Here is a 22,425-nt window from a genome sequence, read left to right on the forward strand (position 1 = left end):
GAGTCAGAAGTCTGGCACATCACTTGAATCTTTGTTGGTAAAAAACCTTACAATAACTTATTTCTGCCCAGATGAAAGCCTCTTATTTGTATATCCCTTTGAGAGCAAAAAGTTGGCAGGGCAAGTGTGGGATACGGTAGTCAGCTGGATGAGAGAAAACCTAACACATGTTTTTCTCATGTAATTCTGAAGAGTCACAGAAATTATGACTGAATCAAGAAGGTGTTCTGGCACCTCTTCCTACTGCCTACTACCTTCGCCATGTGCCACCTCATCAGTGGTGTAGACAAGATGAGACATTGCCACTAGTAGTGGGTCTGACCTCCTGCTGAAAGGTGTGTGGCTTTTTTTCCCTCCCTCTCACACGTCACCACATTGACAATGTCATCATAACACCTTCTACATACCTTCTAACGCTGCCAGGTAAACATTGGACAGCACAGATGTCAGCGTGTGGTGATTGCCAGTGTTGTTGTTTCATACTTTGCCATTTTGTTCCTATTGCAAAATTTTCAAGCTCAGCACAGATTGAACAATGTCCGTGTGTTAATTAAGCAAAGGGGGATGGAATTCGTAGCTAATCTGGAAAGATGAATTTAATTTGACTATTGTATTTATTGCTCCAGTGGTTAGGTGAAGGAGTATCAGCTATTATATTCAACCTTCACAAAGTATCAAAAAACTGAGAATATATTGGCATTATAAGGCAATAGTGTCATCTTATAATATGTTCAGTGTGTATTGGGACAAAAATTGCCATGGCTCATTTGGCATTGTCAACGGGGCTTAAAAATAGTGGAAAATATGGGTGGCACAGCTGGCAGGATGGAGGCGCTCAGGGAGTTTTCCAGTGCTGAGTGATTGGTAAAAATGATTGGTTAAAAAGCTTCATACATCTACACACTGTTGGTATATAAACATTTCCCGAGCATGACGTACCAGACATATACCCTTCCATTAAAGATTGTGTAACTACACATTTGATTTGGTTGAGTGATTGATTTGAAACAGAGGAGAAATATCTCTGCCCTTTCAGTCTCTGTGGAACATGACAGGCATGTACATCATCGTCATTAGGTGATATAAGAGACACCTTTAATGCCACAGGCGAGGTGAGGCGAGCCACTAATTTCCTGGTTTACTTGCAGGGTCATTCGCCCTGGCACGAATTGCTACGACAACCTCTGCACAGTGCCAACCCAGGACAATGCAAGAATTAAATGCAGTGTGAAAGGGGCTTTTGTGACATCACAGGGCATCTGCAGAACCCCTGGAGGCATACTTTCAATGATGCTCCAGGTTTTGGATTTAAACCGAGGTTACAGGCTCCTCTGGTAGATGTTAAGTGATTTATGGCACCTTGTTGAGTAAGACTTTTGTTTCCAGTGTAGGCCTTTCATTGTTCGGACCATGTGTCGAGATCCCAATATCCTCCCACTGTTATTGTTGTGCTTATTACAAGCAGGCACAGCCTGAACCCAAAGCACAAAAGCAGGAGCTCAAATGAAAGCACGAACAGGTGGAGAACATAAGGAAGAAACTGGCTTTTCAATGGTTTGTGATCTGTGGTGATAGGATGATTATCTGGTAAAGCAGGTCTGCAGGTAAAGTGACAGCCCATCCTGGATGAGACACAGAGAGGCAGGGAGAGTGAAACACGAGGAAGAAACCTTAACAGTAATTCTGAGTTGACAAGCATCCTACTTTCTGTGGTCTGAGGATCCCTGGACAGCGAACCCTAAAACCGAATGGGGGAATGGAGTGGATACCAGGAAAAGTATGGCAGGTAGTCCACCCACACTCCTGTTATTGCTGTCAGTGTGTCTGCCACATGTCTTTCAGGCCTTGAGTCGCGGTTATAAAAACATAGAACTCTTGAGAAAATCTTGATGACTTTTAGTTGTGCAGAAGATTGCTCTTTCACAAATCCCAGACTAGATGTAGCATTGCAATCAGGTCTGTGACCTGTTGGGCATATTATTTACTGCACTCTTGGCTTCGGCAAGAATTGAGGGTACTCTGATCTGAGCACCTTTACAGACTCTGATTGCAATCCCCATTAGTTAATAATGCATTAAAGAAATGTTTATTATCTATTTGAAATTATTTAAATGTGCCTGATGCAGCACCTGCACGTGAAAGTTGCATTTTCACCAAATCAATCAGTAGTGCCTTCTCAATCACCCCCCCGGGTGTATGTGTGTTTTATATATGAATGTGAGTGGAGTCACGGATGGGCACCTGCACGAGGAAGTCGTAGATTTTCTAATGTCACTCTCAATCTCAATCTAGTTGGTGCATTTTTCTGTGTCTTTTTGTCATTTATAACTTACATCGGGTGGGACAAAAATGATCCTAAGGAAACTAATGTTCATTTATGTAAATGGGAACTTTTCTAATTTTAAAAAAACCTTTATTAAAAATATACTTTGTTTTTTGTAATGTTGGGGGTCACTTTAGGAAAAGTAATTGAATTTTAAGTCCTAAAAAATGTTAATCACGTACAAATACTTGGACAGGATGGATTTATACTGATTCATACTGAAACCTGGCGTACACTCAAATTCAGAAAACACAAAATCCACAAAGCACAAAAAACTCATATGTATGAAACAGTGTGTACGCCTGAATCTGAGCATATTTAATTTATGCATCCCAAGCAGCATGGAATTGATACGCATGTCAGAGTACTAGTCTCCTCCCTCACCTTCAAATAAATATGCACATTAGTACCAACAGGGCCTGCAGGTGGGCTTCTCCTGCATGGTCAGATAATGGATCCAAGCCATTTTTGGCATGCCGTCCTCTGGTATATATAAAAATAAATGGTAAGAAGCACCTGGTATCCACAGGAGGAGAAAAGGCTATTAACACGTGGCAACTAACGAATCCCATTGTGTCAGTGGAAGTTTCAACGACCTGCATAGGGGTGGAGCGACCAACAACCAGGTGACTGAAGCTCCAAATGTGTTAATGGCTCCTGAAGAGTAGGAGTATCTGGAACTCCCCAACAGTCAGTTAGAACTGATGAAGAGGTGAAACATCTTCATGGAACTCAAACAGTCCAGTTGCTGTGATTCAACTACCAGAATTACTCTGACCTGAATGACTGAGAACCTTCACAGACATAACGTTCTGACAGACAGCAATAATACAATAAATGCATTCAATAAGTAAATTCTGTGTGCCAATGTGCCACCTGCCATTACAAAATGGCTCACCTTCCCAAGGCTATAGATCAACGTGCACTCAGTCCAGTCCAGGCAGGAGTTATATTTCAAAATAAAACAGGAAGTCACAAGATGAAACTTGACTACCTGTTTTATTTTGAAATATAACTCTCCTCTCATTTCAGGTCACTTGCTCTTCCCTCGTGTGTCCTGTCTTCCCTGATTCCGGATTTTCCCACCTCTTTCCTGCTACTCTCAAGTCTCCTTAGTCTTCCCTAGTGCTGTGCCAGTGTTTTTCCCCCCACTGTGCACCATAGCCATTTTCAAGACCTTGTCTTTGCGCCACAGCTAAGTTCGTTCATGCTATTGTTTGTTTCGAGTGACTTTTTCTTTTTTTCTTGGTAGAGTGAGATTATCTTGGGAGTTCAAAAGAGTTTAAGAGTTCCAAAGTGTTCAGTAAACCCTAACAAAAGACAATTCTTTTTATGATTTTATTTTCATGGCCTCCTTCAACCCCTCCTTCAGGAGTGCTTTTGCTTTGCTTAATTTTAATAGATTTTTTTCTCCAGCAGGAGTGACTTTTTTAAGGTCTTACGCCCTGTTTTTGTTTTCACTCTGCCAAAATGCAATTTTAAGGTGTTAATTGATCTTAGACTTGCTTAGAGTTCCAGCCTGACACAGATTTTCCTCTTGACGACTAATTGAGTGCATGAGTGGACATAAATGTGCCTCTGCTCTCAGTCAGTATGGGAGTTGGTGAGAGGAGTCGGCAGGCAGGTTTTCAGTGGGTGGCAATGGACACTTAGGGGTCAAATAAACAGAAATGACCTCACAAAAATAAAATCTGTTTCCCTTTGAGAATTTTACATATCAGTAACATGGATTACACACTGTTGAAAATGAAGGCAGCTGTTCTTGTTGGACGCAGAATTATAGACATGCTCAACGCCGGGGGGGTCATTTTTGGGACTATTCAATGATTTACTTGCCATCCCATACCATGCTAGCTTCTAGCCTGTTGGGATCATGCATTTGTGCATCACATATGATCTGTATATTGACTGAGCGAAAATGCTTCCTATTGCCATAAATAAATTCACCTTTTGATGTGTCTTAATAGCAATGTGTGTACAGTCGATAGCTCTGATTACAAATTAGAAAAGCCAGCTCTCACTGTAATGACCCCATGGGTTGGAAACAGAGTGCGGTCATCACCTGTATAGGCACAGGTAGGGCATGGCCGTGTCACGCTCCAAGTATGGCCACAGCTCTGTGCATAGTTAATGAGGACTGTCCCAAAGATCCTAAAATGGTTGATGAGCCAGCAGTTGTCAATAGCCAAAAGGTCAACACAAGACAACACAAGGCTTCAAATACATAGATTAACAAAAGTAATAGCAGAACAAACTAAGTCTCATTTTAAGAACTGTTATATATGCGTAAGAAAAAGTGTGTGATTTTTTGGATAAGATCTGCCATGAATCTGTGTAAACTAATGTTGCTTCTTGAGAACTGTTTGTTACATATGCACGGTTAGAGGTGGATAGTGCGCTGGATCATTTTCTTTATCAACAATAGTGGTGAGAGAGTATATGAATTGCATATTGAATTTATCGAGATGAGAGCAATGATGTCACGGAGCTGAGAATGATGTCACAGCCGAGTTGTCAGCATTCCAGTTTGTTAAGCATGTGCTACCTACACAAGAGGGAATCACTTTGCTGACCAGGGGCCTCTTTCATAAAGCAGGTTTAACAAACTCTTGGTCAAAACCTGAACTCTAGGTTGTCCAACTCCGAGCTGTCAAACTCAGAGTTTTGATTTCATAACAGAAGTTAAGAGATTGGTTGCTCTCTGCTATTTCACTTTGAAAATACCCCCCAATTCATGTAAACCTTTATAGGGAGGGAGGGCCAAGGGGTCTGAGAGGAGGGAGGAGGCAGGCTTGCAAACACGCTGGAGGGGAGTGCGTGACATCTGCTGTACTCCAAATGAAATACACTTTTAGGCCCTCATATAGCAAATTTCTAATTCCTTTCACCTAAAATAATTAATTTTGCTTGTGTGTATGCATGCAAAGATATACATAGATATGGTCTGTGTTATTGTTTATGTGTGTTATATTATGTGTGTGTTAGTCTGCCACTCGGTGTACCAATGAGTGAGACTGGGACAGTGCAACCCCACCACACCTGTGACAAAGCTAGACAGAATACCCAATGGCCCCCGCAGGATAGAGCTGACAAAGGGCCAAAGAACCCTGGGTGTGTGCACAAGATCTGATCAGCTATATCAGATTGGTCTATACTTCACATATGATGTAAGGCCCTTATGTCTTGAATCACCAATGCGAGACGTCAAAACGTCATTGTTATTTTAAAACTGTTACGGATGTGGGACAGGTGAAAACATAAACGCCACAACAGCGTTATAAACAAATTCAAACCAATATGACATCATCACTTTTGCTACTTAGAAACAAACCAAAATAGACAGGTGTTATTGGTTTAAAGTGTTGGGTTTTTTGGAATGTGGCATTTAAGTTTTGAAGTTTTTTAAACATTAAATAAGTTTGAGTTAAACAAACATGTCATTGACATAGAATTTGAAGTACACTTGTACAAAAAAGTAATTTAATTGCATTAAGTGAAGCTGTTGCTCCCATTAGTTCCACTTTTAATTATATTTTTTTCAAATTCAACGCAGCTCCTGCTATTCTCCAAGGCCCTCTAGTGGTCACTGATATGTAACCTTTTCATCTAAATCAATTTGGGGCGAAATTGTCAAACGCCCAGAAAGCAAGTAAACACACATAAACGTAATGTTAGATGGTTAGAGCGTGGTGCTAATAATGCCAAAGTCATGGGTTCAACCCCCATACTGGCCATCAATACTCTCTCTTTACACACTCAACATCTTCTGTCTCATGCATTTTGCTTCTATTTGGAACTTTTCACATTTTTCTTATACTAAATATTCTTGTTGCGATATAATATCTTGCTTTTCTTTCAAGCTTGAAGAAAGTCGCTCTGACTACTTTTCGTCATCCACAGACCTTTAACTTCTGACATGGTGGCTTTAACCTCCAAACAAAACGCAAGTTGTCAGATGTGAATATGCCATAAAATCCATTTTCATCCAGATTTGGAGCTGTCTTAAAGCTGCCTTGTTTATAGATGACTTTCAGGAATGATAGTGAGAGTGTCGGACGAGACCGTTCATCATCATCATCATGATCAACAAAAACACAGGAGCTCACCAAGACTCAAACTTCTCTTCTCCAGACATAAGAGCCTGAGATCAATGAGAATAAAATTAGACTATACTTTCAAGAGTCATTTTGCTCATTAATATTGAACCAGTTTCGTTTTCACAATTGTAGGCCCCAATCTTTTTTGTAAGCCAATTATCGAGACAAATTCACTCTTAACGCACCTCAGAGCAAAGAATAATCTTATATGACATAAATTGTCAGGAATGGGGACAGAAAACGCCCCAATATCCTTCTGTTTGTACCCCCAGCTTTGAAGAATGTGGCAAAAGACATTATATCCAAAAATGACTAGAGCTATCTTCTGTCTTCGGCCAGTTAGCTCAGATGGTTAGAGTGTGGTGCTAATAATGCCAAGGTCATGGGTTCAACCCCCATACGGGCCACGAAAGCTCTCTATTTACACAGTCAACATCTTCTGTCTCAAGCATTTTGCTTCTACCGGTATTTGGAACTTTTCACATTTTTCTTATACTAAATATTCTGTTGCAATATATCTGGCTTTTCTTTCAAGCTTGAAGAAAGTCGCTCTGACTACTTTTCGTCATCCACAGGTCTTTGACCTCTGACATGGTGGCTTTAAACTCCAAATAAAACACAAGCGGTCAGATGTGAATATGCCAGAAAATCCATTTTCATCCAGATTTGGAGCTGTGTTAAAGCTGCCTTTTATAGATGACTTTCAGGAATGATAGTGAGAGTGTCGGACGAGACCGTTCATCATCATCATTATCATTATTATCGAAACACAGGAGCTCACCAGGACTCAAACTTCTCTTCTCCAGACATAAGAGCCTGAGATCAATGTTAATTAAATCAGACTATACTTTCAAGGTCTTTCTTGTTTATATGAGAAATTGTTTCTTAAAAGTTTGGTCTCTCTGCCCATGATGATGAGCTGAGATGTTTTCCTTCACAGCAAAAACTGGTGGGAAGATTCTATTTCTTCACCACTGTTGATGACTGTTCAGAGTTTCATGGAGACTTTGATGAAGGAGACATGACTGAGTGGTCAGCATGCTTAAAAGAGAAAAAAAAGAAATGTTTTATGTTCTCTTAACCTGCTCTCAAATCACCACTGTGAGTGGGCTTTAAAATAATGTGGTTTCAGTGCTAGCAGAGTCTGGCAAAGATCTTTGGAGCAGTGTGAAACTACAGCTCTTCATTTGTACAGTTACCAAGGGGGTCAGCAGCAGCAGCAGGTGGTCTTGTTTTGTATTGGATATCTTTATTTAAACTGAGCAGTTTTGACAAAAATATTTAAAACAAGGATGTTCAATATCAGCTTTTAGCAGAGCTGCTATTTTCCATCTTTTAGATGTTGATGACTTCCACCTTAACTCTGAGCAAAGGTCTGATCAGCTTCATCCGCGAGGATGTCAAGGAGCTGTAGAGACCTGTCCACTCCGTTGTGTTTACCTGTCTGAGAAGCTCTCCTCTAAACTTTTATCGACACCAATTGGTGATCTCTTTTTGTGGCGATAGCTGCAGACAAGAGTACAGGAGCTGTTTGACTGGTCTTTAACACAGATCCTGACACACAAACCACAACTCAACTGTCATCATAAGGGATGGCAATGGACCCATAAAACTAGGCAACTTACAAGTTATTGTTGGACAAAACCTGCTTTTGGAACACTCAGTGAGCAGGGTTATATCAGTCCTTTCAACTACTCGGACAGGGACGGAAAGGATGGACAGACTGGTAAGCCAGCTCTGTCCTGGGATGTCCCCTGGACTCAGTGGAGGTGGTGGGAAAGGGAGGATGATGGCTAGCGTCATCCAGTTGAACAACTTCCCACCCCTACAGACTGCAGCTGGGCAGCTCCTTCAGTGAGCGGCTGCTCCATGTGTGAAGGAGAGGTATCGCAGATCTTTCCTGCCAGCTGCTGTCAACTGCACAATAAACATAACAACCGCTACACATCTGAATATTATATATTCTGATATGTTATTGTATTCACCCTCTGTACTATGTACAGACACGAGGCCGAGTATCCATTTTCTGGATATTGTAAATATTCACCCTCTTGTATATTCCATTTGATTTCTATTGATTCTATCTTATCTCTGGTCTCTTGTTGCTGTTGTTGCACTGTAAATTCCCCGTGTGGGACAATAAAGGATCTGAATCTGAATCTGAATACTCGGTTTGTCTGTTTGGACCCATGGCAAACCATAAAGCAAGAGGATATACAAGAAGATGGAATGGGTGGTCTTGGGACTCTTTCTAATGGGCAAATCCCCAACTAAATAAAGAAAAAACTTTGGAGAAAATCCAGAGACAGCACGAGTGTGCTTATATTTATTTATGCATCTTTCCTTGTTCATCGCTCAGCTTGCTTCTTGATTGGCTACATTTTGTTTTCCTTCACAATTGCTGGTCTACGTGACTCTATTGAACCAGTTTCGTTTTCACAATTGTAGGCCCCAGTCTTTTTTGTAAGCCTATTATCGAGACAAATTCACTCTTAACGCACCTCAGAGCAAAGAATAATCTTATATGACATAAAATGTCAGGAAGGGGGACAATGGGGACAGAAAACGCCCCAATATCCTTCTGTTTGTACCCACAGCTTTTAAGAATGTGGCAAAAAGACATTATATCCACAAATGACTAGAGCACTCTTCTGTCTTTGGCCGGTTAGCTCAGATGGTTAGAGCGTGGTGCTAATAACGCCAAGGTCATGGGTTCAAACCCCATACTGGCCACGAAGGCTCTCTATTTGCACAGTCAACATCTTCTGTCTCAAGCATTTTGCTTTTATTGGAACTTTTCACATTTTTCTTATACTAAATATTCTTGTTGCAATATAATATCTTGCTTTTCTTTCAAGCTTGAAGAAAGTCGCTTTGACTACTTTTCGTCATCCACAGGTCTTTGACCTCTGACATGGTGGCTTTAAATTCCAAACAAAACACAAGCGGTCAGATGTGAATATGCCAGAAAATCCATTTTCATCCAGATTTGGAGCTGTGTTAAAGCTGCCTTGTTTATAGATGACTTTCAGGAATGATAGTGAGAGTGTCGGACGAGACCGTTCATCATCATCATTATCATTATTATCAAAAACACAGGAGCTCACCAGGACTCAAACTTCTCTTCTCCAGACATAAGAGCCTGAGAGCAATGAATAAAATCAGACTATACTTTCAAGGGTCATTTCTTTAGTTTATAATTGAGAAATTGGTTTCTTAAAAGTTTGGTCTCTCTGCCCATGATGATGAGCTGAGATGTTTTCCTTCACAGCAGAAAACTGGTGGGAAGATTCTATTTCTTCACCACTGTTGATGACTGTTCAGAGTTTCATGGAGACTTTGATGAAGGAGACATGAGCTGAGTGGTCAGCATGCTTAAAAGAGAAAAAAAAGAAATGTTTTATGTCTTCTCTTAACACTGCTCTCAAATCACCACTGGTGAGTGGGCTTTAAAATAATGTGGTTTCAGTGCTAGCAGAGTCTGGCAAATCTTGTACGAATTCCAGAGATCTTTGGAGCAGTGTGAAACTACAGCTCTTCATTTGTACCATGACCAAGGGGGTCAGCAGCAGCAGCAGGTGGTCTTGTTTTGTACTGGATATCTTTATTTAAACTCAGAAGTTCTGATAAAAATGTTTAAAACAAGGATGTTCAATATCAGCTTTTAGCAGAGCTGCTATTTTCCATCTTTACGAGATGTTGATGACTTCCACCTTAACTCTGAGCAAAGGTCTGATCAGCTTCATCTGCGAGGATGTCAAGGAGCTGTAGAGACCTGTCCACTCCGTTGTGTTTACCTGTCTGAGAAGCTCTCCTCTAAACTTTTATCGACACCAATTGGTGATCTCTTTTTGTGGCGATAGCTGCAGACAAGAGTACAGGAGCTGTTTGACTGGTCTTTAACACAGATCCTGACACACAAACCACAACTCAACTGTCATCATAAGGGATGGCAATGGACCCATAAAACTAGGCAACTTACAAGTTATTGTTGGACAAAACCTGCTTTTGGGAACACTCAGTGAGCAGGGTTAATATCAGTCCTTTCACACTACTCGGTTTGTCTGTTTGGACCCATGGCAAACCATAAAGCAAGAGGATATACAAGAAGATGGAATGGTGGTGGTCTTGGGACTCTTTCTAATGGGCAAATCCCCAACTAAATAAAGAAAAAACTTTGGAGAAAATCCAGAGACAACACGAGTGTGCTTATATTTATTTATGCATCTTTCCTTGTTCATCGCTCAGCTTGCTTCTTGATTGGCTACATTTTGTTTTACTTCACAATTGCTGGGGACGTGACTCTGACTATTGAACCAGTTTTGTTTTCACAATTGTAGGCCCCAGTCTTTTTTGTAAGCCTATTATCGAGACAAATTCACTCTTAACGCACCTCAGAGCAAAGAATAATCTTATATGACATAAAATGTCAGGAAGGGGGACAATGGGGACAGAAAACGCCCCAATATCCTTCTGTTTGTACCCACAGCTTTTAAGAATGTGGCAAAAAGACATTATATCCACAAATGACTAGAGCACTCTTCTGTCTTTGGCCGGTTAGCTCAGATGGTTAGAGCGTGGTGCTAATAACGCCAAGGTCATGGGTTCAAACCCCATACTGGCCACCAAGGCTCTCTATTTGCACAGTCAACATCTTCTGTCTCAAGCATTTTGCTTTTATTGGAACTTTTCACATTTTTCTATACTAAATATTCTTGTTGCAATATAATATCTTGCTTTTCTTTCAAGCTTGAAGAAAGTCGCTTTGACTACTTTTCGTCATCCACAGGTCTTTGACCTCTGACATGGTGGCTTTAAATTCCAAACAAAACACAAGCGGTCAGATGTGAATATGCCAGAAAATCCATTTTCATCCAGATTTGGAGCTGTGTTAAAGCTGCCTTGTTTATAGATGACTTTCAGGAATGATAGTGAGAGTGTCGGACGAGACCGTTCATCATCATCATTATCATTATTATCAAAAACACAGGAGCTCACCAGGACTCAAACTTCTCTTCTCCAGACATAAGAGCCTGAGAGCAATGTTAATAAATCAGACTATACTTTCAAGGGTCATTTCTTTAGTTTATAATTGAGAAATTGGTTTCTTAAAAGTTTGGTCTCTCTGCCCATGATGATGAGCTGAGATGTTTTCCTTCACAGCAGAAAACTGGTGGGAAGATTCTATTTCTTCACCACTGTTGATGACTGTTCAGAGTTTCATGGAGACTTTGATGAAGGAGACATGAGCTGAGTGGTCAGCATGCTTAAAAGAGAAAAAAAGAAATGTTTTATGTCTTCTCTTAACACTGCTCTCAAATCACCACTGGTGAGTGGGCTTTAAAATAATGTGGTTTCAGTGCTAGCAGAGTCTGGCAACATCTTGTACGAATTCCAGAGATCTTTGGAGCAGTGTGAAACTACAGCTCTTCATTTGTACCATGACCAAGGGGGTCAGCAGCAGCAGCAGGTGGTCTTGTTTTGTACTGGATATCTTTATTTCAACTCAGAAGTTCTGATAAAAATGTTTAAAACAAGGATGTTCAATATCAGCTTTTAGCAGAGCTGCTATTTTCCATCTTTACGAGATGTTGATGACTTCCACCTTAACTCTGAGCAAAGGTCTGATCAGCTTCATCTGCGAGGATGTCAAGGAGCTGTAGAGACCTGTCCACTCCGTTGTGTTTACCTGTCTGAGAAGCTCTCCTCTAAACTTTTATCGACACCAATTGGTGATCTCTTTTTGTGGCGATAGCTGCAGACAAGAGTACAGGAGCTGTTTGACTGGTCTTTAACACAGATCCTGACACACAAACCACAACTCAACTGTCATCATAAGGGATGGCAATGGACCCATAAAACTAGGCAACTTACAAGTTATTGGTTGGACAAAACCTGCTTTTGGGAACACTCAGTGAGCAGGGTTAATATCAGTCCTTTCACACTACTCGGTTTGTCTGTTTGGACCCATGGCAAACCATAAAGCAAGAGGATATACAAGAAGATGGAATGGTGGTGGTCTTGGGACTCTTTCTAATGGGCAAATCCCCAACTAAATAAAGAAAAAACTTTGGAGAAAATCCAGAGACAACACGAGTGTGCTTATATTTATTTATGCATCTTTCCTTGTTCATCGCTCAGCTTGCTTCTTGATTGGCTACATTTTGTTTTCCTTCACAATTGCTGGACGTGACTCTATTGAACCAGTTTCGTTTTCACAATTGTAGGCCCCAGTCTTTTTTGTAAGCCTATTATCGAGACAAATTCACTCTTAACGCACCTCAGAGCAAAGAATAATCTTATATGACATAAAATGTCAGGAAGGGGGACAATGGGGACAGAAAACGCCCCAATATCCTTCTGTTTGTACCCACAGCTTTTAAGAATGTGGCAAAAAGACATTATATCCACAAATGACTAGAGCACTCTTCTGTCTTTGGCCGGTTAGCTCAGATGGTTAGAGCGTGGTGCTAATAACGCCAAGGTCATGGGTTCAAACCCCATACTGGCCACCAGGCTCTCTATTTGCACAGTCAACATCTTCTGTCTCAAGCATTTTGCTTTTATTGGAACTTTTCACATTTTTCTTATACTAAATATTCTTGTTGCAATATAATATCTTGCTTTTCTTTCAAGCTTGAAGAAAGTCGCTTTGACTACTTTTCGTCATCCACAGGTCTTTGACCTCTGACATGGTGGCTTTAAATTCCAAACAAAACACAAGCGGTCAGATGTGAATATGCCAGAAAATCCATTTTCATCCAGATTTGGAGCTGTGTTAAAGCTGCCTTGTTTATAGATGACTTTCAGGAATGATAGTGAGAGTGTCGGACGAGATCTCGTCTCATCATCATCATCATTATCATTATTATCAAAAACACAGGCTCACCAGGACTCAAACTTCTCTTCTCCAGACATAAGAGCCTGAGAGCAATGACAATAAATCAGACTATACTTTCAAGGGTCATTTCTTTAGTTTATAATTGAGATTGGGGTTTTAAAAGTTTGGTCTCTCTGCCCATGATGATGAGCTGAGATGTTTTCCTTCACAGCAGAAAACTGGTGGGAAGATTCTATTTCTTCACCACTGTTGATGACTGTTCAGAGTTTCATGGAGACTTTGATGAAGGAGACATGAGCTGAGTGGTCAGCATGCTTAAAAGAGAAAAAAAGAAATGTTTTATGTCTTCTCTTAACACTGCTCTCAAATCACCACTGGTGAGTGGGCTTTAAAATAATGTGGTTTCAGTGCTAGCAGAGTCTGGCAACATCTTGTACGAATTCCAGAGATCTTTGGAGCAGTGTGAAACTACAGCTCTTCATTTGTACCATGACCAAGGGGGTCAGCAGCAGCAGCAGGTGGTCTTGTTTTGTACTGGATATCTTTATTTAAACTCAGAAGTTCTGATAAAAATGTTTAAAACAAGGATGTTCAATATCAGCTTTTAGCAGAGCTGCTATTTTCCATCTTTACGAGATGTTGATGACTTCCACCTTAACTCTGAGCAAAGGTCTGATCAGCTTCATCTGCGAGGATGTCAAGGAGCTGTAGAGACCTGTCCACTCCGTTGTGTTTACCTGTCTGAGAAGCTCTCCTCTAAACTTTTATCGACACCAATTGGTGATCTCTTTTTGTGGCGATAGCTGCAGACAAGAGTACAGGAGCTGTTTGACTGGTCTTTAACACAGATCCTGACACACAAACCACAACTCAACTGTCATCATAAGGGATGGCAATGGACCCATAAAACTAGGCAACTTACAAGTTATTGTTGGACAAAACCTGCTTTTGGGAACACTCAGTGAGCAGGGTTAATATCAGTCCTTTCACACTACTCGGTTTGTCTGTTTGGACCCATGGCAAACCATAAAGCAAGAGGATATACAAGAAGATGGAATGGTGGTGGTCTTGGGACTCTTTCTAATGGGCAAATCCCCAACTAAATAAAGAAAAAACTTTGGAGAAAATCCAGAGACAACACGAGTGTGCTTATATTTATTTATGCATCTTTCCTTGTTCATCGCTCAGCTTGCTTCTTGATTGGCTACATTTTGTTTTCCTTCACAATTGCTGGGGACGTGACTCTATTGAACCAGTTTCGTTTTCACAATTGTAGGCCCCAGTCTTTTTTGTAAGCCTATTATCGAGACAAATTCACTCTTAACGCACCTCAGAGCAAAGAATAATCTTATATGACATAAAATGTCAGGAAGGGGGACAATGGGGACAGAAAACGCCCCAATATCCTTCTGTTTGTACCCACAGCTTTTAAGAATGTGGCAAAAAGACATTATATCCACAAATGACTAGAGCACTCTTCTGTCTTTGGCCGGTTAGCTCAGATGGTTAGAGCGTGGTGCTAATAACGCCAAGGTCATGGGTTCAAACCCCATACTGGCCACCATGGCTCTCTATTTGCACAGTCAACATCTTCTGTCTCAAGCATTTTGCTTTTATTGGAACTTTTCACATTTTTCTTATACTAAATATTCTTGTTGCAATATAATATCTTGCTTTTCTTTCAAGCTTGAAGAAAGTCGCTTTGACTACTTTTCGTCATCCACAGGTCTTTGACCTCTGACATGGTGGCTTTAAATTCCAAACAAAACACAAGCGGTCAGATGTGAATATGCCAGAAAATCCATTTTCATCCAGATTTGGAGCTGTGTTAAAGCTGCCTTGTTTATAGATGACTTTCAGGAATGATAGTGAGAGTGTCGGACGAGACCGTTCATCATCATCATTATCATTATTATCAAAAACACAGGAGCTCACCAGGACTCAAACTTCTCTTCTCCAGACATAAGAGCCTGAGAGCAATGACAATAAAATCAGACTATACTTTCAAGGGTCATTTCTTTAGTTTATAATTGAGAAATTGGGTCTTAAAAGTTTGGTCTCTCTGCCCATGATGATGAGCTGAGATGTTTTCCTTCACAGCAGAAAACTGGTGGGAAGATTCTATTTCTTCACCACTGTTGATGACTGTTCAGAGTTTCATGGAGACTTTGATGAAGGAGACATGAGCTGAGTGGTCAGCATGCTTAAAAGAGAAAAAAAAGAAATGTTTTATGTCTTCTCTTAACACTGCTCTCAAATCACCACTGGTGAGTGAGCTTTAAAATAATGTGGTTTCAGTGCTAGCAGAGTCTGGCAACATCTTGTACGAATTCCAGAGATCTTTGGAGCAGTGTGAAACTACAGCTCTTCATTTGTACCATGACCAAGGGGGTCAGCAGCAGCAGCAGGTGGTCTTGTTTTGTACTGGATATCTTTATTTCAACTCAGAAGTTCTGATAAAAATGTTTAAAACAAGGATGTTCAATATCAGCTTTTAGCAGAGCTGCTATTTTCCATCTTTACGAGATGTTGATGACTTCCACCTTAACTCTGAGCAAAGGTCTGATCAGCTTCATCTGCGAGGATGTCAAGGAGCTGTAGAGACCTGTCCACTCCGTTGTGTTTACCTGTCTGAGAAGCTCTCCTCTAAACTTTTATCGACACCAATTGGTGATCTCTTTTTGTGGCGATAGCTGCAGACAAGAGTACAGGAGCTGTTTGACTGGTCTTTAACACAGATCCTGACACACAAACCACAACTCAACTGTCATCATAAGGGATGGCAATGGACCCATAAAACTAGGCAACTTACAAGTTATTGTTGGACAAAACCTGCTTTTGGGAACACTCAGTGAGCAGGGTTAATATCAGTCCTTTCACACTACTCGGTTTGTCTGTTTGGACCCATGGCAAACCATAAAGCAAGAGGATATACAAGAAGATGGAATGGTGGTGGTCTTGGGACTCTTTCTAATGGGCAAATCCCCAACTAAATAAAGAAAAAACTTTGGAGAAAATCCAGAGACAACACGAGTGTGCTTATATTTATTTATGCATCTTTCCTTGTTCATCGCTCAGCTTGCTTCTTGATTGGCTACATTTTGTTTTCCTTCACAATTGCTGGGGACGTGACTCTATTGAACCAGTTTTGTTTTCACAATTGTAGGCCCCAGTCTTTTTTGTAAGCCTATTATCGAGACAAATTCACTCTTAACGCACCTCAGAGCAAAGAATAATCTTATATGACATAAAATGTCAGGAAGGGGGACAATGGGGACAGAAAACGCCCCAATATCCTTCTGTTTGTACCCACAGCTTTTAAGAATGTGGCAAAAAGACATTATGTCCACAAATGACTAGAGCACTCTTCTGTCTTTGGCCGGTTAGCTCAGATGGTTAGAGCGTGGTGCTAATAACGCCAAGGTCATGGGTTCAAACCCCATACTGGCCACCATGGCTCACTATTTGCACAGTCAACATCTTCTGTCTCAAGCATTTTGCTTTTATTGGAACTTTTCACATTTTTCTTATACTAAATATTCTTGTTGCAATATAATATCTTGCTTTTCTTTCAAGCTTGAAGAAAGTCGCTTTGACTACTTTTCGTCATCCACAGGTCTTTGACCTCTGACATGGTGGCTTTAAATTCCAAACAAAACACAAGCGGTCAGATGTGAATATGCCAGAAAATCCATTTTCATCCAGATTTGGAGCTGTGTTAAAGCTGCCTTGTTTATAGATGACTTTCAGGAATGATAGTGAGAGTGTCGGACGAGACCGTTCATCATCATCATTATCATTATTATCAAAACACAGGAGCTCACCAGGACTCAAACTTCTCTTCTCCAGACAAGAGCCTGAGAGCAATAACAATAAATCAGACTATACTTTCAAGGGTCATTTCTTTAGTTTATAATTGAGAAATTGGGTCTTAAAAGTTTGGTCTCTCTGCCCATGATGATGAGCTGAGATGTTTTCCTTCACAGCAGACAGCAGAAAACTGGTGGGAAGATTCTATTTCTTCACCACTGTTGATGACTGTTCAGAGTTTCATGGAGACTTTGATGAAGGAGACATGAGCTGAGTGGTCAGCATGCTTAAAGAGAAAAAAAAGAAATGTTTTATGTCTTCTCTTAACACTGCTCTCAAATCACCACTGGTGAGTGAGCTTTAAAATAATGTGGTTTCAGTGCTAGCAGAGTCTGGCAACATCTTGTACGAATTCCAGAGATCTTTGGAGCAGTGTGAAACTACAGCTCTTCATTTGTACCATGACCAAGGGGGGGTCAGCAGCAGCAGCAGGTGGTCTTGTTTTGTACTGGATATCTTTATTTCAACTCAGAAGTTCTGATAAAAATGTTTAAAACAAGGATGTTCAATATCAGCTTTTAGCAGAGCTGCTATTTTCCATCTTTACGAGATGTTGATGACTTCCACCTTAACTCTGAGCAAAGGTCTGATCAGCTTCATCTGCGAGGATGTCAAGGAGCTGTAGAGACCTGTCCACTCCGTTGTGTTTACCTGTCTGAGAAGCTCTCCTCTAAACTTTTATCGACACCAATTGGTGATCTCTTTTTGTGGCGATAGCTGCAGACAAGAGTACAGGAGCTGTTTGACTGGTCTTTAACACAGATCCTGACACACAAACCACAACTCAACTGTCATCATAAGGGATGGCAATGGACCCATAAAACTAGGCAACTTACAAGTTATTGTTGGACAAAACCTGCTTTTGGGAACACTCAGTGAGCAGGGTTAATATCAGTCCTTTCACACTACTCGGTTTGTCTGTTTGGACCCATGGCAAACCATAAAGCAAGAGGATATACAAGAAGATGGAATGGTGGTGGTCTTGGGACTCTTTCTAATGGGCAAATCCCCAACTAAATAAAGAAAAAACTTTGGAGAAAATCCAGAGACAACACGAGTGTGCTTATATTTATTTATGCATCTTTCCTTGTTCATCGCTCAGCTTGCTTCTTGATTGGCTACATTTTGTTTTCTTCACAATTGCTGGGGACGTGACTCTATTGAACCAGTTTTGTTTTCACAATTGTAGGCCCCAGTCTTTTTTGTAAGCCTATTATCGAGACAAATTCACTCTTAACGCACCTCAGAGCAAAGAATAATCTTATATGACATAAAATGTCAGGAAGGGGGACAATGGGGACAGAAAACGCCCCAATATCCTTCTGTTTGTACCCACAGCTTTTAAGAATGTGGCAAAAAGACATTATATCCACAAATGACTAGAGCACTCTTCTGTCTTTGGCCGGTTAGCTCAGATGGTTAGAGCGTGGTGCTAATAACGCCAAGGTCATGGGTTCAAACCCCATACTGGCCACCAGGCTCTCTATTTGCACAGTCAACATCTTCTGTCTCAAGCATTTTGCTTTTATTGGAACTTTTCACATTTTTCTTATACTAAATATTCTTGTTGCAATATAATATCTTGCTTTTCTTTCAAGCTTGAAGAAAGTCGCTTTGACTACTTTTCGTCATCCACAGGTCTTTGACCTCTGACATGGTGGCTTTAAATTCCAAACAAAACACAAGCGGTCAGATGTGAATATGCCAGAAAATCCATTTTCATCCAGATTTGGAGCTGTGTTAAAGCTGCCTTGTTTATAGATGACTTTCAGGAATGATAGTGAGAGTGTCGGACGAGACCGTTCATCATCATCATTATCATTATTATCAAAAACACAGGAGCTCACCAGGACTCAAACTTCTCTTCTCCAGACATAAGAGCCTGAGAGCAATGACAATAAATCAGACTATACTTTCAAGGGTCATTTCTTTAGTTTATAATTGAGAAATTGGGTTCTTAAAAGTTTGGTCTCTCTGCCCATGATGATGAGCTGAGATGTTTTCCTTCACAGCAGAAAACTGGTGGGAAGATTCTATTTCTTCACCACTGTTGATGACTGTTCAGAGTTTCATGGAGACTTTGATGAAGGAGACATGAGCTGAGTGGTCAGCATGCTTAAAAGAGAAAAAAAAGAAATGTTTTATGTCTTCTCTTAACACTGCTCTCAAATCACCACTGGTGAGTGAGCTTTAAAATAATGTGGTTTCAGTGCTAGCAGAGTCTGGCAACATCTTGTACGAATTCCAGAGATCTTTGGAGCAGTGTGAAACTACAGCTCTTCATTTGTACCATGACCAAGGGGGTCAGCAGCAGCAGCAGCAGGTGGTCTTGTTTTGTACTGGATATCTTTATTTCAACTCAGAAGTTCTGATAAAAATGTTTAAAACAAGGATGTTCAATATCAGCTTTTAGCAGAGCTGCTATTTTCCATCTTTACGAGATGTTGATGACTTCCACCTTAACTCTGAGCAAAGGTCTGATCAGCTTCATCTGCGAGGATGTCAAGGAGCTGTAGAGACCTGTCCACTCCGTTGTGTTTACCTGTCTGAGAAGCTCTCCTCTAAACTTTTATCGACACCAATTGGTGATCTCTTTTTGTGGCGATAGCTGCAGACAAGAGTACAGGAGCTGTTTGACTGGTCTTTAACACAGATCCTGACACACAAACCACAACTCAACTGTCATCATAAGGGATGGCAATGGACCCATAAAACTAGGCAACTTACAAGTTATTGTTGGACAAAACCTGCTTTTGGGAACACTCAGTGAGCAGGGTTAATATCAGTCCTTTCACACTACTCGGTTTGTCTGTTTGGACCCATGGCAAACCATAAAGCAAGAGGATATACAAGAAGATGGAATGGTGGTGGTCTTGGGACTCTTTCTAATGGGCAAATCCCCAACTAAATAAAGAAAAAACTTTGGAGAAAATCCAGAGACAACACGAGTGTGCTTATATTTATTTATGCATCTTTCCTTGTTCATCGCTCAGCTTGCTTCTTGATTGGCTACATTTTGTTTTCCTTCACAATTGCTGGGGACGTGACTCTATTGAACCAGTTTCGTTTTCACAATTGTAGGCCCCAGTCTTTTTTGTAAGCCTATTATCGAGACAAATTCACTCTTAACGCACCTCAGAGCAAAGAATAATCTTATATGACATAAAATGTCAGGAAGGGGGACAATGGGGACAGAAAACGCCCCAATATCCTTCTGTTTGTACCCACAGCTTTTAAGAATGTGGCAAAAAGACATTATATCCACAAATGACTAGAGCACTCTTCTGTCTTTGGCCGGTTAGCTCAGATGGTTAGAGCGTGGTGCTAATAACGCCAAGGTCATGGGTTCAAACCCCATACTGGCCACCAAGGCTCTCTATTTGCACAGTCAACATCTTCTGTCTCAAGCATTTTGCTTTTATTGGAACTTTTCACATTTTTCTTATACTAAATATTCTTGTTGCAATATAATATCTTGCTTTTCTTTCAAGCTTGAAGAAAGTCGCTTTGACTACTTTTCGTCATCCACAGGTCTTTGACCTCTGACATGGTGGCTTTAAATTCCAAACAAAACACAAGCGGTCAGATGTGAATATGCCAGAAAATCCATTTTCATCCAGATTTGGAGCTGTGTTAAAGCTGCCTTGTTTATAGATGACTTTCAGGAATGATAGTGAGAGTGGAGAGTGTCGGACGAGACGTTCATCATCATCATTATCATTATTATCAAAAACACAGGAGCTCACCAGGACTCAAACTTCTCTTCTCCAGACATAAGAGCCTGAGAGCAATGTTAATTAAATCAGACTATACTTTCAAGGGTCATTTCTTTAGTTTATAATGAGAAATTGGTTCTTAAAAGTTTGGTCTCTCTGCCCATGATGATGAGCTGAGATGTTTTCCTTCACAGCAGAAAACTGGTGGGAAGATTCTATTTCTTCACCACTGTTGATGACTGTTCAGAGTTTCATGGAGACTTTGATGAAGGAGACATGAGCTGAGTGGTCAGCATGCTAAAAGAGAAAAAAAAGAAATGTTTTATGTCTTCTCTTAACACTGCTCTCAAATCACCACTGGTGAGTGAGCTTTAAAATAATGTGGTTTCAGTGCTAGCAGAGTCTGGCAACATCTTGTACGAATTCCAGAGATCTTTGGAGCAGTGTGAAACTACAGCTCTTCATTTGTACCATGACCAAGGGGGTCAGCAGCAGCAGGTGGTCTTGTTTTGTACTGGATATCTTTATTTAAACTCAGAAGTTCTGATAAAAATGTTTAAAACAAGGATGTTCAATATCAGCTTTTAGCAGAGCTGCTATTTTCCATCTTTACGAGATGTTGATGACTTCCACCTTAACTCTGAGCAAAGGTCTGATCAGCTTCATCTGCGAGGATGTCAAGGAGCTGTAGAGACCTGTCCACTCCGTTGTGTTTACCTGTCTGAGAAGCTCTCCTCTAAACTTTTATCGACACCAATTGGTGATCTCTTTTTGTGGCGATAGCTGCAGACAAGAGTACAGGAGCTGTTTGACTGGTCTTTAACACAGATCCTGACACACAAACCACAACTCAACTGTCATCATAAGGGATGGCAATGGACCCATAAAACTAGGCAACTTACAAGTTATTGTTGGACAAAACCTGCTTTTGGGAACACTCAGTGAGCAGGGTTAATATCAGTCCTTTCACACTACTCGGTTTGTCTGTTTGGACCCATGGCAAACCATAAAGCAAGAGGATATACAAGAAGATGGAATGGTGGTGGTCTTGGGACTCTTTCTAATGGGCAAATCCCCAACTAAATAAAGAAAAAACTTTGGAGAAAATCCAGAGACAACACGAGTGTGCTTATATTTATTTATGCATCTTTCCTTGTTCATCGCTCAGCTTGCTTCTTGATTGGCTACATTTTGTTTTCCTTCACAATTGCTGGGGACGTGACTCTATTGAACCAGTTTCGTTTTCACAATTGTAGGCCCCAGTCTTTTTTGTAAGCCTATTATCGAGACAAATTCACTCTTAACGCACCTCAGAGCAAAGAATAATCTTATATGACATAAAATGTCAGGAAGGGGGACAATGGGGACAGAAAACGCCCCAATATCCTTCTGTTTGTACCCACAGCTTTTAAGAATGTGGCAAAAAGACATTATATCCACAAATGACTAGCCCTCTTTCTGTCTTTGGCCGGTTAGCTCAGATGGTTAGAGCGTGGTGCTAATAACGCCAAGGTCATGGGTTCAAACCCCATACTGGCCACGAAGGCTCTCTATTTGCACAGTCAACATCTTCTGTCT

At 40.7% G+C, this 22,425-nt stretch overlaps 12 non-coding genes and 4 pseudogenes across 12 annotated transcripts; all 16 read left to right on the forward strand.

Annotated features, from left to right (window-relative positions):
* The first annotated feature begins 7,258 nt into the window (after nucleotides 1–7,258).
* Nucleotides 7,259–7,454, forward strand: LOC130534383 (small nucleolar RNA U3; annotated as a pseudogene).
* Nucleotides 7,455–9,079: 1,625 nt separating this feature from the next.
* Nucleotides 9,080–9,153, forward strand: trnai-aau (transfer RNA isoleucine (anticodon AAU)). The gene has a single exon. It is a non-coding gene; the product is annotated as a tRNA-Ile (tRNA).
* Nucleotides 9,154–9,582: 429 nt separating this feature from the next.
* On the forward strand, nucleotides 9,583–9,787 carry LOC130534376 (small nucleolar RNA U3). The gene has a single exon (XR_008952885.1). It is a non-coding gene; the product is annotated as a small nucleolar RNA U3 (small nucleolar RNA).
* A 1,184-nt stretch (nucleotides 9,788–10,971) lies between these two features.
* Nucleotides 10,972–11,045, forward strand: trnai-aau (transfer RNA isoleucine (anticodon AAU)). The gene has a single exon. It is a non-coding gene; the product is annotated as a tRNA-Ile (tRNA).
* Nucleotides 11,046–11,474: 429 nt separating this feature from the next.
* Nucleotides 11,475–11,679, forward strand: LOC130534386 (small nucleolar RNA U3). The gene has a single exon (XR_008952891.1). It is a non-coding gene; the product is annotated as a small nucleolar RNA U3 (small nucleolar RNA).
* Nucleotides 11,680–12,858: 1,179 nt separating this feature from the next.
* trnai-aau (transfer RNA isoleucine (anticodon AAU)) lies at nucleotides 12,859–12,932 on the forward strand. The gene has a single exon. It is a non-coding gene; the product is annotated as a tRNA-Ile (tRNA).
* Nucleotides 12,933–13,365: 433 nt separating this feature from the next.
* LOC130534378 (small nucleolar RNA U3) lies at nucleotides 13,366–13,568 on the forward strand (annotated as a pseudogene).
* Nucleotides 13,569–14,748: 1,180 nt separating this feature from the next.
* Nucleotides 14,749–14,822, forward strand: trnai-aau (transfer RNA isoleucine (anticodon AAU)). Its single transcript has one exon. It is a non-coding gene; the product is annotated as a tRNA-Ile (tRNA).
* Nucleotides 14,823–15,253: 431 nt separating this feature from the next.
* LOC130534377 (small nucleolar RNA U3) lies at nucleotides 15,254–15,457 on the forward strand (annotated as a pseudogene).
* A 1,181-nt stretch (nucleotides 15,458–16,638) lies between these two features.
* On the forward strand, nucleotides 16,639–16,712 carry trnai-aau (transfer RNA isoleucine (anticodon AAU)). The gene has a single exon. It is a non-coding gene; the product is annotated as a tRNA-Ile (tRNA).
* A 427-nt stretch (nucleotides 16,713–17,139) lies between these two features.
* Nucleotides 17,140–17,350, forward strand: LOC130534382 (small nucleolar RNA U3). Its single transcript, XR_008952887.1, has one exon. It is a non-coding gene; the product is annotated as a small nucleolar RNA U3 (small nucleolar RNA).
* Nucleotides 17,351–18,531: 1,181 nt separating this feature from the next.
* On the forward strand, nucleotides 18,532–18,605 carry trnai-aau (transfer RNA isoleucine (anticodon AAU)). Its single transcript has one exon. It is a non-coding gene; the product is annotated as a tRNA-Ile (tRNA).
* Nucleotides 18,606–19,034: 429 nt separating this feature from the next.
* On the forward strand, nucleotides 19,035–19,239 carry LOC130534389 (small nucleolar RNA U3). Its single transcript, XR_008952894.1, has one exon. It is a non-coding gene; the product is annotated as a small nucleolar RNA U3 (small nucleolar RNA).
* Nucleotides 19,240–20,423: 1,184 nt separating this feature from the next.
* Nucleotides 20,424–20,497, forward strand: trnai-aau (transfer RNA isoleucine (anticodon AAU)). The gene has a single exon. It is a non-coding gene; the product is annotated as a tRNA-Ile (tRNA).
* Nucleotides 20,498–20,934: 437 nt separating this feature from the next.
* LOC130534380 (small nucleolar RNA U3) lies at nucleotides 20,935–21,137 on the forward strand (annotated as a pseudogene).
* A 1,176-nt stretch (nucleotides 21,138–22,313) lies between these two features.
* trnai-aau (transfer RNA isoleucine (anticodon AAU)) lies at nucleotides 22,314–22,387 on the forward strand. The gene has a single exon. It is a non-coding gene; the product is annotated as a tRNA-Ile (tRNA).
* Nucleotides 22,388–22,425: the final 38 nt, after the last annotated feature.

The sequence above is a fragment of the Takifugu flavidus genome, chromosome 11, assembly GCF_003711565.1.
Source record: "Takifugu flavidus isolate HTHZ2018 chromosome 11, ASM371156v2, whole genome shotgun sequence".
Lineage (NCBI taxonomy): Eukaryota > Metazoa > Chordata > Actinopteri > Tetraodontiformes > Tetraodontidae > Takifugu > Takifugu flavidus.